The sequence below is a fragment of the Cherax quadricarinatus genome, chromosome 9 (genome assembly GCF_038502225.1).
Source record: "Cherax quadricarinatus isolate ZL_2023a chromosome 9, ASM3850222v1, whole genome shotgun sequence".
In the NCBI taxonomy this organism is placed as follows: domain Eukaryota; kingdom Metazoa; phylum Arthropoda; class Malacostraca; order Decapoda; family Parastacidae; genus Cherax; species Cherax quadricarinatus.
The window spans coordinates 2,625,806-2,641,977 of record NC_091300.1 but is presented as its reverse complement, the minus strand read 5'-3'; the positions used below and the strand labels follow the sequence as shown (position 1 = coordinate 2,641,977).

At 44.5% G+C, this 16,172-nt stretch overlaps 1 protein-coding gene across 4 annotated transcripts in view; it reads left to right on the top strand.

Moving 5' to 3' along the window:
• mol (dual oxidase maturation factor 1 mol) overlaps nucleotides 1-16,172 on the top strand; it is a 226,191-nt gene that overhangs the window by 71,786 nt on the left and 138,233 nt on the right. The window contains exon 2 of one of the 4 annotated variants that reach the window (XM_053772925.2): nucleotides 15,589-15,727. The exons of the other annotated variants lie outside the window; for them this stretch is intronic. The gene's annotated coding sequence lies outside the window, so the exon portion shown is untranslated. The remainder of the gene's footprint in view (nucleotides 1-15,588; nucleotides 15,728-16,172) is intronic. 4 annotated transcript variants of the gene reach the window in all.

Sequence of the window (16,172 nt, the reverse complement as noted above, 5' to 3'; positions counted from 1 at the left end):
AATACCTGACAGGGAGGCAACAACGAGTCATGGTATGTGACGAGGTGTCAGAGTGGGCGCCTGTGACAAGCGGGGTTCCACAGGGGTCAGTCCTAGGACCTGTGCTGTTCTTGGTATATGTGAATGACATAACGGAAGGGATAGACTCAGAAGTGTCCTTGTTTGCAGATGATGTGAAGTTAATGAGAAGAATCAAATCGGATGAGGATCAGGCAGGACTACAAAGAGACCTGGACAGGCTACAAGCCTGGTCCAGCAACTGGCTCCTTGAGTTTAACCCTGCCAAATGCAAAGTCATGAAGATTGGGGAAGGGCAAAGAAGACCGCAGACACAATATAGTTTAGATGGCCAAAGACTGCAAACCTCACTCAGGGAAAAAGATCTGGGGGTGAGTATAACACCGAGCATATCTCCTGAGGCGCACATCAGTCAGATTACTGCTGCAACATACGGGCGCCTGGCAAACCAAAATTAATCCATAAGCGTATCTATTCCTACCTCATCTCCCACAACATACTCAACCCCTGTCAATTTGGATTCAGGCCTAATAAAAATACTAATGATGCTATTATACACATGCTAGAACATATATACACTGCAATAGAGAAAAAAGAAGTCCCACTGGGGATCTTCATTGACTTACGTAAAGCTTTTGATACAGTTAACCATGACTTGCTCTACGTAAAATTGTCACACTATGGTATAAGAGGGCACTCCCTCAACTACCTCAAGTCTTACCTCAGCAACAGAAGCCAATATGTGTACGCAAATGGGGCAAACTCTTCTGCACAACCAATTACAGTTGGTGTCCCACAGGGAAGTGTCCTTGGCCCTCTTCTCTTTCTCCTATACATAAATGACCTACCAAATGCTTCGCAACTACTCAAACCCACACTATTTGCAGATGACACTACATACGTCTTCTCCCACCCGAGCCCAGTCACGCTAGCCAATACTGTAAATACCGAATTACAGAAAATATCTACCTGGATGAGGACTAACAAACTTTCTGTCTGTTTATAAATTCAAGTTTCTTCTCAAAAATCACTTACTCACCCACAACTAAATAAATACTGAATAATTGTATCTCAGAAATTGTATCTCATATATGTATCTCATTATTGTATCTCATAAATGTCAACCTGTGACACAATCAAACTTTGTTACTATTTAACTTCATTACCTAACATAATACACCATTCTAGTGATTACACAGCAACACAGTAATGACCATATGACCTGTCTTTGTAATACTCATTTGTGCTTAATTGTTATCTGTTTTACAATAATTTTTGCACCACTAATCTTAAGTTAATGTTAAGCTGCCCATAATGCTCTGCATACAAGGGGCTTTGGCATGCTGCACTTTAAAAATTGTATTCCTTGTACTTCTCTGTATCATGTTCAAATAAATAAATAAATAAATAAATAAATAGCGTTCCGATACCTCAGTAAGGAATCGTTCAAGACTCTGTATACCATTTACGTCAGGCCCATACTGGAGTATGCAGCACCAGTTTGGAATCCACACCTAGTCAAGCACGTCAAGAAATTAGAGAGTGCAAAGGTTTGCAACAAGACTAGTCCCAGAGCTAAGGGGATTGTCCTACGAAGAAAGGTTGAGGGAAATCGGCCTGACGACACTGGAGGACAGGAGGGTCAGTGGAGACATGATAACGACATATAAAATACTGCGCGGAATAGACAAGGTGGACAAAGACGGGATGTTCCAGAGATGGGACACAGACACGAGAGGTCACAATTGGAAGTTGAAGACTCAGTAGTCAGGCCATGGAATAGCCTAGAAAGTGACGTAGTGGAGGCGGGAACCATACATAGTTTTAAGGCGAGGTATGATAGAGCTCATGGGGCAGGGAAAGAGAGGACCTAGTAGCAATCAGCGAAGAGGCGGGGCCAGGAGCTATGAATCGACCCCTGCAACCACAAATAGGTGAGTACAAATAGGTGAGTACACACACACACACACACACACACACACACACACGTCATGATGGTCCAAAACAGTTCTCTCGTCACTTTCCTTGACGTATTAAATAATTCCGTCAATAGATACACTATTTTCAAAATTTGACAAGTAGAATACTATATATATATATATATATATATATATATATATATATATATATATATATATATATATATATATATATATATATATATATATATATATATATATATATATATATATATATATATATATATATATATATATATATATATATATATATATATATATATATATATATATATATATATATATATATATATATATATATATATATATATAATACTCGTATTTAAGGTGTCAACTGACGAGGTAATGACGTGACCTGAGTTATGATGGCGCAGAAAGGTCACTGGAAAGGTCACCGAAGGTTGTGTGTAAACTGGGAAGACTGTCTTGCTGAGAATCACTGTGGACACAACAGCTTACTAGTGTCCCACAGTGTTGAACACAGCAGCACAGCCGCCTCTCACTCTGGCTGTTACACTCTACGTGCAGCTTTGTAAAGACAGAACTTCCTACACCGTGCGAAGTATCGCTGCTCTGGAAGTTTGCTCTGCACCTGTTTTATCTTCAAGACAACTTCGCATCACGTAGCTGGGTCGCTACGTGTTCTTATTACTCCCCAGGTGTTCTTATTACTCCCCAGGTGTTCTTATTACTCCCCAGGTGTTCTTATTACTCCCCAGGTGTTCTTATTACTCCCCAGGTGTTCTTATTACTCCCCAGGTGTTCTTATTACTCCCCAGGTGTTCTTATTACTCCCCAGGTGTTCTTATTACTCCCCAGGTGTTCTTATTACTCCCCAGGTGTTCTTATTACTCCCCAGGTGTTCTTATTATTCCCCAGGTGTTCTTATTACTCCCCAGGTGTTCTTATTACTCCCCAGGTGTTCTTATTACTCCCCAGGTGTTCTTATTACTCCCCAGGTGTTCTTATTACTCCCCAGGTGTTCTTATTACTCCCCAGGTGTTCTTATTACTCCCCAGGTGTTCTTATTACTCCCCAGGTGTTCTTATTATTCCCCAGGTGTTCTTATTACTCCCCAGGTGTTCTTATTACTCCCCAGGTGTTCTTATTACTCCCCAGGTGTTCTTATTACTCCCCAGGTGTTCTTATTACTCCCCAGGTGTTCTTATTACTCCCCAGGTGTTCTTATTACTCCCCAGGTGTTCTTATTACTCCCCAGGTGTTCTTATTACTCCCCAGGTGTTCTTATTACTCCCCAGGTGTTCTTATTACTCCCCAGGTGTTCTTATTACTCCCCAGGTGTTCTTATTACTCCCCAGGTGTTCTTATTATTCCCCAGGTGTTCTTATTACTCCCCAGGTGTTCTTATTACTCCCCAGGTGTTCTTATTACTCCCCAGGTGTTCTTATTACTCCCCAGCTGTTCTTATTACTCCCCAGGTGTTCTTATTACTCCCCAGGTGTTCTTATTACTCCCCAGGTGTTCTTATTACTCCCCAGGTGTTCTTATTACTCCCCAGGTGTTCTTATTACTCCCCAGGTGTTCTTATTACTCCCCAGGTGTTCTTATTACTCCCCAGGTGTTCTTATTACTCCCCAGGTGTTCTTATTACTCCCCAGGTGTTCTTATTACTCCCCAGGTGTTCTTATTACTCCCCAGGTGTTCTTATTACTCCCCAAGTTTTCTTATTACTCCCCAGGTGTTCTTATTACTCCCCAGGTGTTCTTATTACTCCCAGGTGTTCTTATTACTCCCCAAGTTTTCTTATTACTCCCCAAGTTTTCTTATTACTCCCCAAGTTTTCTTATTACTCCCCAAGTTTTCTTATTACTCCCCATATGCTCTTATTATTCGTATATACATTATATATATATATATATATATATATATATATATATATATATATATATATATATATATATATATATATATATAAATATATATATATATATATATATATATATATATATATATATATATATATATATATATATATAGTTTACATTTGAAAGAGCTCTCATACTGCGCTAACTTTTCCTGGCTCACCACCTACTTTGCATCATCACTCCGGCAGTCATAACTCTTCCCACTCGTACTAACATCAAACCATGTTATCTATATTTTTAATGGGGGTAGACCAGTAAGCCGGAGGAAAGCCTGGGTCACATGACCAATGGCGGGTCATTATCTGAGTAAGGTGGTATCTAGCCTGTTTCTTGACAAATCTTACCTACATTAACCTACCCACCCGTACCTTAACCTACCCACCCGTACATTAACCTACCCACCCGTACCTTAACCTACCCACCCGTACATTAACCTACCTACCCGTACATTCACCTACCCACCCGTACACTAACCTACCCACCCGTACATTAACCTACCCATCCGTACCTTAACCTACACACCCGTACCTTAACCTACCCACCCGTACATTAACCTACCCACCCGTACATTAACCTACCCATCCGTACCTTAACCTACACACCCGTACCTTAACCTACCCACCCGTACATTAACCTACCCACCCGTACCTTAACCTCCGTAACCCACATGCCTCCGGTGCTCACTCTAGCACTGCAGTCTTAAATTAACCCCATACCTCTTCGACCTCCACCTCAATACCTGTACACTTACTAGCCCACTTCTCTTCCAGTAGTTGCTTACATCTTCCACTGTCTCCTTTAGTTCATTTACTTTCACTTCTGTCTTACCAAATTGACGTCATTCTTCTTGTACACCGCATGTCTCTTACTCTTACTGTTAGCTCCACTAAACAAAGATTTTACATGTCAGTCGTTCCTCTATATAACATGCACATCCAAAAGTTTACCATCAACGTGTTCATCTTTAAATATATCGTCTAGCGAAGTGCTGTTATTGTGCGTTATTCCGTCTACAACAGTCTCTCTCACTTTAGCATTTAGGTCACCCACAGCAATTATGCTCTCACTTGCTTCAAAACTCCCTAAATGTTCGCTGAATATCTTTCAGACATCTCTCTCTCTCTCTCTCTCTCTCTCTCTCTCTCTCTCTCTCTCTCTCTCTCTCTCTCTCTCTCTCTCTCTCTCTCTCTCTCTCCCCTCCAGATGCATAAACACTTACAATAACCTACTTCTCGCACTCCGCCTTTATTCTAATTCGCAAAAAACTTGCATTTCAGCACTCATATTCCTCCATCTCCTTTCCAAACCTTATCATTTAATATTTTTGTTATTCCTTCTTTAGTCCTTGATACATCCTATTTAATCCCATTTACTCTTCCCCACTGAGATTCTCCCATCGTCTTTAAGAGCCGCGTGAGTTTCCCTGTCTTCTGATATCATATTTATTTTTCCCCTATAATCTACATTGTCCATAATTAGTATCACATTTACTTTGTCTCTTTCGTAAGGTGAAGTCCAGGATCTTTACTAAATTCATGGTATAACTTAGCAAATATTTGATGACAATTGTGTTGTAGAGGTCAGACCTGTGTTCAGACCTCTACAACACAATTGTCCTCAAATATTTGTCAAGTTATACCATTAATTAAGTAAAGATCCTGGACCTTATTTTACGAAAACAGACACAACAAAAGCGATAGTAATTATAGACAAGGTAGATTATAGGGGGAAATAAACAAGATATTAGAAGACGGGGGAGCTGACGTGCCCCTTAATTTATGTTTTAGTGAGTGCCAGCACATCTAGCTTCTTTTCTTTAGTAACTGGTACAGCAAAAAGGGTTACTACAGTAGCTGCGCAAAAAAAAAAAAATGTTATTTCAGAATAAGTGGTGAGGAGCTCTTCATCTAAAAAACCGGAGCTACGATCCTTTCTCTTGCATCAAACTCCATTACCTTCCATTCTCCAGGTTCTGTATGATCCGTTCTAGTTTAGCGGCTCCCACTAAGTACAATAATAACAGTGAACAAGAAAATGTTCAACTATGCCCATAGGGCAGTCACTGCCCGCCCGTCCATGTTGACTACCCCCCCATCCGCAATGGCAGTAAAGCATACATTCAAAAGACGCACACTTACATAATATAGCGAATATTAATCGAGTGTGATAGAGGAAGATATAATTGTAGCTAACAAGAGAGCATAAAACCCGGCAGGAGAGCTTCAAGCAGCTGTTACACAACCGAGTATTTCACTGAGCGTCTGTAAATAACGAGGAACAAGGTTTGTTGTCTTAAGGAGGTTCCTCAATACATCCTGCGGGTGACCAAGAGACCTTCCAGAGAAGGCAGGATCAGTGAACCTCACACACGAGCTGGACACCTGAGCCAGAACCTCCTCCAGCTAATAAGAAAGCTTCACGAGAAGAGAGAGTACAGTTTAGCTACCCTTTATAAATTATATAAAAAAAATTATCCTTCGGGCACGCAGAGGGTGATCTTGCCAGTTAAAACCTGACTGTAGAAAAAAAAAAGAAAAAGAAAACGTGTTAAGCACGGTATAACCCCAGGAAATCCCTCACCCCACCACCGTAAACACAACCGGTCACCTCTGAGGTTCATGGATCCATTCTCCTCCTCTTCGGACTAAAGTCTGCCCCCCCCCCCCTTCTCTGCTCCCAGCCTCCGCAGGCGATGGAGCTTTCATCAAGCTACTACAAAAACCTGAATAATGTCGTGTTTAGCTGATAAAAGTGACCATGATGAAGGCAACTGTTGTCTGGCTCCACCATTGTGTTGTTGTTGCCTTTGTAGCCGCTACCTGCACTCGTGTACTCGGCGTCCACAACGCCGCTACTTGCACTCGTGCACCAGCGTCCATAACCCTGCAACTCTCCAAGTTAAGCTGCTGGTAATCTGCAAATATTCTCTTTTATACAATAAAAAAACACTGGATTTTATTTAAACAGAAATTAACAGGTTAAAAGTGACGTAAGAAAACTGGACTACAAAGACCAAAATTCAGTAAGAAGTGAAGATAAGGCAGAATAAAGAAGAGTTAAAATGGAGAGGTCATCTTAAGAGTGGAGCCCACTCATGTACCTCCTCCATCATTAATCTCCACACATAACAACAGAGGCAGAAGTTACGCCATCGACAATAGCTAAACAACTTTGTAAAGAAGATGACAAAAACCAAAGGATGGCAGATTATATAAGAGAGTATATAAGAAGTGTGCAACAGTGTGGCAGAAGATTTAGAAATATCCAGAGACAAGATAAATGAAGAAGCTGTGTTGACAGGACAAGAGGGAGGCAGTAAACATCACCACACACTCACTTTACAACCTCTACATCTCAATACAATTATTATTGTATTCGGGATGAAGTGCTAAAGCCGCATGGGTCGTACAGCGCCTTGGGAATGAGTGGTAATCTGAGGAAGTACTGAAAAAAGGAGAAGGCAGGCCCAATTTTCTGACTCGAGAGCCCTTTAACAGTAGTATATATATATATATATATATATATATATATATATATATATATATATATATATATATATATATATATATATATATATATATATATATATATATATATATATATATATATATATATATACATATATATATATATATATATATATATATATATATATATATATATATATATATATATATATATATTCAAGAAGTTGTAACAAATACGTTTTGTGTGAGTATATTAAGAAATTTACATACGTAATGCGCGCGCGTGTGTGTACTCACCTAATTGTATTCACCTAATTGTATTCACCTAATTGAGGTTGCAGGGGTCGAGTCCGAGCTCCTGGCCCCGCCTCTTCACTGGTCGCCACTAGGTCACTCTCCCTAAACCATGAGCTTTATCGTACCTCTGCTTAAAGCTATGTATGGATCCTGCCTCCACTACATCTCTTCCCAAACTATTCCACTTACTGACTACTCTGTGGCTGAAGAAATACTTCCTAACATCCCTGTGATTCATCTGTGTCTTCAGCTTCCAACTGTGTCCCCTTGTTACTGTGTCCAATCTCTGGAACATCCTGTCTTTGTCCACCTTGTCAATTCCTCTCAGTATTTTGTAAGTCGTTATCATGTCCCCCCTATCTCTCCTGTCCTCCAGTGTCGTCAGGTTGATTTCCCTTAACCTCTCCTCGTAGGACATACCTCTTAGCTCTGGGACTAGTCTTGTTGCAAACCTTTGCACTTTCTCTAGTTTTTTCACGTGCTTGGCTAGGTGTGGGTTCCAAACTGGTGCCGCATACTCCAATATGGGCCTAACGTACACGGTGTACAGGGTCCTGAATGATTCCTTATTAAGATGTCGGAATGCTGTTCTGAAGTTTGCTAGGCGCCCATATGCTGCAGCAGTTATTTGGTTGATGTGCGCTTCAGGAGATGTGCCTGGTGTTATACTCACCCCAAGATCTTTTTCCTTGAGTGAGGTTTGTAGTCTCTGGCCCCCTAGACTGTACTCCGTCTGCGGTCTTCTTTGCCCTTCATGACTTTGCACTTGGTGGGATTGAACTCCAGGAGCCAATTGCTGGACCAGGTCTGCAGCCTGTCCAGATCCCTTTGTAGTTCTGCCTGGTCTTCGATCGAATGAATTCTTCTCATCAACTTCACGTCATCTGCAAACAGTGACACCTCAGAGTTTATTCCTTCTGTCATGTCGTTCACAAATACCAGAAACAGCACTGGTCCTAGGACTGTGTGTGTGTGTATGTGTGTGTGTATGTGTGTGTGTGTGTGTGTGTGTGTGTGTGTGTGTGTGTGTGTGTGTGTGTGTGTGTGTGTGTGTGTGTGTCCACTGTGTAGGAAGTTCCAGTGGCTGCTGTAACGTCCCACTGTGTATGAAGTTCCAGTGGCTGCTGTAACGTCCCACTGTGTAGGAAGTTCCAGTGGATGCTGTGACGTCCCACTGTGTAGGAAGTTCCAGTGGCTGCTGTAACGTCCCACTGTGTAGGAAGTTCCAGTGGCTGCTGTAACGTCCCACTGTGTAGGAAGTTCCAGTGGCTGCTGTAACGTCCCACTGTGTCGGAACTTCCAGTGGCTGCTGTGACGTCCCACTGTGTCGGAAGTTCCAGTGGCTGCTGTAACGTCCCACTGTGTAGGAAGTTCCAGTGGCTGCTGTAACGTCCCAGTGTGTATGAAGTTCCAGTGGCTGCTGTAACGTCTCACTGTGTATGAAGTTCCAGTGGCTGCTGTAACGTCCCACTGTGTATGAAGTTCCAGTGGCTGCTGTAACGTCCCACTGTGTAGGAAGTTCCAGTGGCTGCTGTGACGTCCCACTGTGTAGGAAGTTCCAGTGGCTGCTGTGACGTCCCACTGTGTCGGAAGTTCCAGTGGCTGCTGAAACGTCCCACTGTGTCGAAAGTTCCAGTGGCTGCTGTAACGTCCTACCGTGTCGGAAGTTCCAGTGGCTGCTGTAACGTCCCACTGTGTCGGAAGTTCCAGTGGCTGCTGTAACGTCCCACTGTGTCGGAAGTTCCAGTGGCTGCTGTAACGTCCTACTGTGTCGGAAGTTCCAGTGGCTGCTGTAACGTCCCACTGTGTAGGAAGTTCCAGTGGCTGCTGTGACGTCCCACTGTGTAGGAAGTTCCAGTGGCTGCTGTAACGTCCCACTGTGTCGGAAGTTCCAGTGGCTGCTGTGACGTCCCACTGTGTCGGAAGTTCCAGTGGCTGCTGTGACGTCCCACTGTGTCGGAAGTTCCAGTGGCTGCTGTGACGTCCCACTGTGTCGGAAGTTCCAGTGGCTGCTGTAACGTCCCACTGTGTAGGAAGTTCCAGTGGCTGCTGTAACGTCCCACTGTGTAGGAAGTTCCAGTGGCTGCTGTGACGTCCCACTGTGTAGGAAGTTCCAGTGGCTGCTGTAACGTCCCACTGTGTCGGAAGTTCCAGTGGCTGCTGAAACGTCCCACTGTGTCGGAAGTTCCAGTGGCTGCTGTAACGTCCTACCGTGTCGGAAGTTCCAGTGGCTGCTGTAACGTCCCACTGTGTCGGAAGTTCCAGTGACTGCTGTAACGTCCCACTGTGTAGGAAGTTCCAGTGGCTGCTGTGACGTCCCACTGTGTAGGAAGTTCCAGTGGCTGCTATAACGTCCCACTGTGCCGGAAGTTCCAGTGGCTGTTGTAACGTCCCACTGTGTCGGAAGTTCCAGTGGCTGCTGTAACGTCCTACTGTGTCGGAAGTTCCAGTGGCTGCTGTAACGTCCCACTGTGTAGGAAGTTCCAGTGGCTGCTGTGACGTCCCACTGTGTAGGAAGTTCCAGTGGCTGCTGTAACGTCCCACTGTGTCGGAAGTTCCAGTGGCTGCTGTGACGTCCCACTGTGTCGGAAGTTCCAGTGGCTGCTGTGACGTCCCACTGTGTCGGAAGTTCCAGTGGCTGCTGTGACGTCCCACTGTGTCGGAAGTTCCAGTGGCTGCTGTAACGTCCCACTGTGTAGGAAGTTCCAGTGGCTGCTGTAACGTCCCACTGTGTAGGAAGTTCCAGTGGCTGCTGTAACGTCCCACTGTGTCGGAACTTCCAGTGGCTGCTGTGACGTCCCACTGTGTCGGAAGTTCCAGTGGCTGCTGTAACGTCCCACTGTGTAGGAAGTTCCAGTGGCTGCTGTAACGTCCCACTGTGTATGAAGTTCCAGTGGCTGCTATAACGTCTCACTGTGTATGAAGTTCCAGTGGCTGCTGTAACGTCCCACTGTGTAGGAAGTTCCAGTGGCTGCTGTAACGTCCCACTGTGTAGGAAGTTCCAGTGGCTGCTGTGACGTCCCACTGTGTAGGAAGTTCCAGTGGCTGCTGTAACGTCCCACTGTGTCGGAAGTTCCAGTGGCTGCTGTGACGTCCCACTGTGTCGGAAGTTCCAGTGGCTGCTGTGACGTCCCACTGTGTCGGAAGTTCCAGTGGCTGCTGTGACGTCCCACTGTGTCGGAAGTTCCAGTGGCTGCTGTAACGTCCCACTGTGTATGAAGTTCCAGTGGCTGCTGTAACGTCCCACTGTGTAGGAAGTTCCAGTGGCTGCTGTGACGTCCCACTGTGTAGGAAGTTCCAGTGGCTGCTATAACGTCCCACTGTGTATGAAGTTCCAGTGGCTGCTGTAACGTCTCACTGTGTATGAAGTTCCAGTGGCTGCTGTAACGTCCCACTGTGTAGGAAGTTCCAGTGGCTGCTGTAACGTCCCACTGTGTAGGAAGTTCCCGTGGCTGCTGTGACGTCCCACTGTGTAGGAAGTTCCAGTGGCTGCTGTAACGTCCCACTGTGTCGGAAGTTCCAGTGGCTGCTGTGACGTCCCACTGTGTCGGAAGTTCCAGTGGCTGCTGTGACGTCCCACTGTGTCGGAAGTTCCAGTGGCTGCTGTGACGTCCCACTGTGTCGGAAGTTCCAGTGGCTGCTGTAACGTCCCACTGTGTATGAAGTTCCAGTGGCTGCTGTAACGTCCCACTGTGTACGAAGTTTCAGTGGCTGCCGTAACGTCCCACTGTGTAGGAAGTTCCAGTGGCTGCTGTAACGTCCCACTGTGTATGAAGTTCCAGTGGCTGCTGTAACGTCCCACTGTGTATGAAGTTCCAGTGGCTGCTGTAACGTCCCACTGTGTAGGAAGTTCCAGTGGCTGCTGTAACGTCCCACTGTGTAGGAAGTTCCAGTGGCTGCTGTGACGTCCCACTGTGTAGGAAGTTCCAGTGGCTGCTGTAACGTCCCACTGTGTCGGAAGTTCCAGTGGCTGCTGTAACGTCCCACTGTGTCGGAAGTTCCAGTGGCTGCTGTAACGTCCTACTGTGTCGGAAGTTCCAGTGGCTGCTGTAACGTACCCACTGTGTCGGAAGTTCCAGTGACTGCTGTAACGTCCCACTGTGTAGGAAGTTCCAGTGGCTGCTGTAACGTCCCACTGTGTAGGAAGTTACAGTGACTGTTGTAACGTCCCACTGTGTAGGAAGTTCCAATGACTGTTGTAACGTCCCACTGTGTAGGAAGTTCCAGTGCCTGTTGTAACGTCCCACTGTGTAGGAAGTTCCGGTGACTGCTGTAACGTCCCACTGTGTAGGAAGTTCCAGTGCCTGTTGTAACGTCCCACTGTGTAGGAAGTTCCAGTGCCTGTTGTAACGCCCCACTGTGTAGGAAGTTCCAGTGGCTGCTGTAACGTCCCACTGTGTCGGAAGTTCCAGTGGCTGCTGTAACGTCCCACTGTGTAGGAAGTTCCAGTGGCTGCCGTAACGTCCCACTGTGTAGGAAGTTCGAGTGACTGCTGTAACGTCCCACTGTGTATCTACTGGTGTTACTCACAGGTATCGTGACTGAAAAGTCACGATAGTTTTAATATTTCTCAAAAACCCCGCACAGGTGAGACGAACCATATTACGACCTTTCGCTTCGTCCCGGGTCACTGCCTTTAGGTGTTCTCAGCGTTTTCACTCCAGTTCTGACGATAGTCCAAGACGGGGTAAAACCTCGTCACAAAGTTCTGTCTCTGTTAAGTGTAGGTTTCTCGTTGACATCTGATGGCAACAACTGACATGTGACGGCATCCACTGACATGTGACGGAAGCCACTGACATCTGGAGGTAATTGCCTCACGGGAATTACCTCGATCTCCCGGGAACGTGTGAGAGAAACCGGTGAGTAAGTCGCCACACCTTGCCGTGCCGAGCATTATCTCCTGGGCCCCGAGTGTTGAGGCCTCCCTACACCCGTACGCCCACACCTGTACGCCCACACCTGTACGCCCACAACTATTTGAAAGCACCACTATAATTGAGACAGTTGTAATTAATACTTACATTTGCGCTCCGCGGATGATATTAAGTGTGATGGTTGCAATTATGCAGTTGATGTTTGAAGGACGCAAGGTTCTAACATGAAGATGACTGCGCATGTGTAATGTTGGCGCGTAGATGACTTATTACAAACATACGCACTGTCGTACACACCTAGATGGCGTCTTATTCTTTAAGAGCCTTGCCTCAACCATCTAGATAATGGCACGTAGTACTCTGAAGAGAGTCTATCGAGACAGTAGTAGATAGTAATCTGTCGAGACAGTAGTGGATAGTAGTCTGTCGAGACAGTAGTGGATAGTAGGCTACTCTACCATCCTCTAGCCTCTGCTACTTCTCTGTGCTACGTACTTTACGTAACTAGTTGTTACGTAAGGGTTACTTAGTCGTAACGTAAGGCTGACGTAGAGAATATATACAAAATACATGTACGTCGAGGTTATAAGTGAGGATCACAGTACGTGGAGGTTATAAGTGAGGATCACAGTACGTGGAGGCTATAAGTAAGGATCACAGTACGTGGAGGTTATAAGTGAGGATCACAGTACGTGGAGGTTATAAGTGAGGATCACAGTACGTGGAGGTTATAAGTGAGGATCACAGTACGTGGAGGTTATAAGTGAGGATCACAGTACGTGGAGGTTATAAGTGAGGATCACAGTACGTGGAGGTTATAAGTGAGGATCACAGTACGTGGAGGTTATAAGTGAGGATCACAGTACGTGGAGGCTATAAGTAAGGATCACAGTACGTGGAGGTTATAAATGAGGATCACAGTACGTGGAGGTTATAAGTGAGGATCACAGTACGTGGAGGTTATAAGTGAGGATCACAGTACGTGGAGGTTATAAGTGAGGATCACAGTACGTGGAGGTTATAAGTGAGGATCACAGTACGTGGAAGTTATAAGTGAGAATCACAGTACGTGGAGGTTATAAGTGAGGATCACAGTACGTGGAGGTTATAAGTGAGGATCACAGTACGTGGAGGCTATAAGTGAGGATCACAGTACGTGGAGGTTATAAGTAAGGATCACAGTACGTGGAGGCTATAAGTAAGGATCACAGTACGTGGAGGCTATAAGTAAGGATCACAGTACGTGGAGGCTATAAGTAAGGATCACAGTACGTGGAGGCTATAAGTAAGGATCACAGTACGTGGAGGTTATAAGTGAGGATTACAGTACGTGGAGGTTATAAGTGAGGATCACAGTACGTGGAGATTATAAGTGAGGATCACAGTACGTGGAGGTTATAAGTGAGGATCACAGTACGTGGAGGTTATAAGTGAGGATCACAGTACGTGGAGGTTATAAGTGAGGATCACAGTACGTGGAGGTTATAAGTGAGGATCACAGTACGTGGAGGTTATAAGTGAGGATCACAGTACGTGGAGGTTATAAGTGAGGATCACAGTACGTGGAGGTTATAAGTGAGGATCACAGTACGTGGAAGCTATAAGTAAGGATCACAGTACGTGGAGGTTATAAGTGAGGATCACAGTACGTGGAGGTTATAAGTGAGGATCACAGTACGTGGAGGTTATAAGTGAGGATCACAGTACGTGGAGGTTATAAGTGAGGATCACAGTACGTGGAGGTTATAAGTGAGGATCACAGTACGTGGAGGCTATAAGTGAGGATCACAGTACGTGGAGGTTATAAGTGAGGATCACAGTACGTGGAGGTTATAAGTGAGGATCACAGTACGTGGAGGTTATAAGTGAGGATCACAGTACGTGGAGGTTATAAGTGAGGATCACAGTACGTGGAGGTTATAAGTGAGGATCACAGTACGTGGAGGTTATAAGTGAGGATCACAGTACGTGGAGGTTATAAGTGAGGATCACAGTACGTGGAGGTTATAAGTGAGGATCACAGTACGTGGAGGTTATAAGTGAGGATCACAGTACGTGGAGGTTATAAGTGAGGATCACAGTACGTGGAGGTTATAAGTGAGGATCACAGTACGTGGAGGTTATAAGTGAGGATCACAGTACGTGGAGGTTATAAGTGAGGATCACAGTACGTGGAGGTTATAAGTGAGGATCACAGTACGTGGAGGTTATAAGTGAGGATCACAGTACGTGGAGGTTATAAGTGAGGATCACAGTACGTGGAGGTTATAAGTGAGGATCACAGTACGTGGAGGTTATAAGTGAGGATCACAGTACGTGGAGGTTATAAGTGAGGATCACAGTACGTGGAGGTTATGGGTCTTCGCTTCGTATTTTGGGTGCACAAGTTAAATTCCAGCTCAGTGCCCAGGTACACATGATGATGATCATGATGACACTGATGATTATGATGATGACAATGATGATTATGATAATGATGACAATGATGATTATAATGATGATGAGAATGATGATGATGATGATGATGGTGGTGATGATAATTATGATTATGATGACGGTGATGGTGATGATAATGATGGTGATAATTATGATGAAGGTGATGATAATGATGATGATAATGAAAATGACAACTCTCCCTTCACTGCCTCACAGTGTGCAACCACTGGAAAAAACCCCCTTACCCTCTTTAACCCCCCCCCCTTAGTTCCCAACCAGTGGGAATTTCTTGGTCAAGCAACCACTGGAATCCCCATAACCTCCCTTTCACCTTTAACCCCCCACCTAGTTCCCACCCAGTGGGAACTAGTTGGTCAACCAAACACTAGCATTTCAGTGTCCCACAAACATCAGAATCATGCGCGTACATATATATATATATATATATATATATATATATATATATATATATATATATATATATATATATATATATATATATATATATATATATATATATATATATATATATATATATATATAATATATATATATATATATATATAAATATATATCAACACCTTCTTCATGTTATTTATAACTAAGATGTCTGATCTTGGTTCCACAGGTAAGCATCCCACAGGTGTTGATGTTGGGTCAGGGAAGGTGAAAAGTCTCCAGGGTGTGCCCTCACCCGTGGGAGTCTCCCAGGTGAAACCTTACCTAGGGGGTCGGCCAGGTGTACCCTTCACATAGGTCTCTCTCAGGTGAGTCTCTTACCCCTCGTAAGACAGCTAGGTGACAGGTGGGTGTATGTATCTATGTTCGAGTTAAGATTCCACAATGATTTTTTTCCTTAAACTTTGAGCAAATGTGGTCTTTGTAGTTTGATTAGAGGTTACTAATTCATTATGATTTGTGATATCGTGTTTTGCTTGTGTAAAAGTCTATCGTCTGGGCTGAGAAAGTCTCTCATTTGTGCTGATAAAGGTTCTCACCTGTGCTGAGAAAGTCTCTCATCTTGGCTTGGGAAACATCGTCAGCCGTGAGATTTTTTAATTACGTGCTTGCTGAGTATTTCATGATCTGGCCGTGAGACACCCCGCTACCTGCATCACTCTTGATGACCTGGCCGTGAGACACCCCGCTACCTGCATCACTCTTGATGACCTGGCCGTGAGACACCCCGCTACCTGCATCACTCTTGATGAC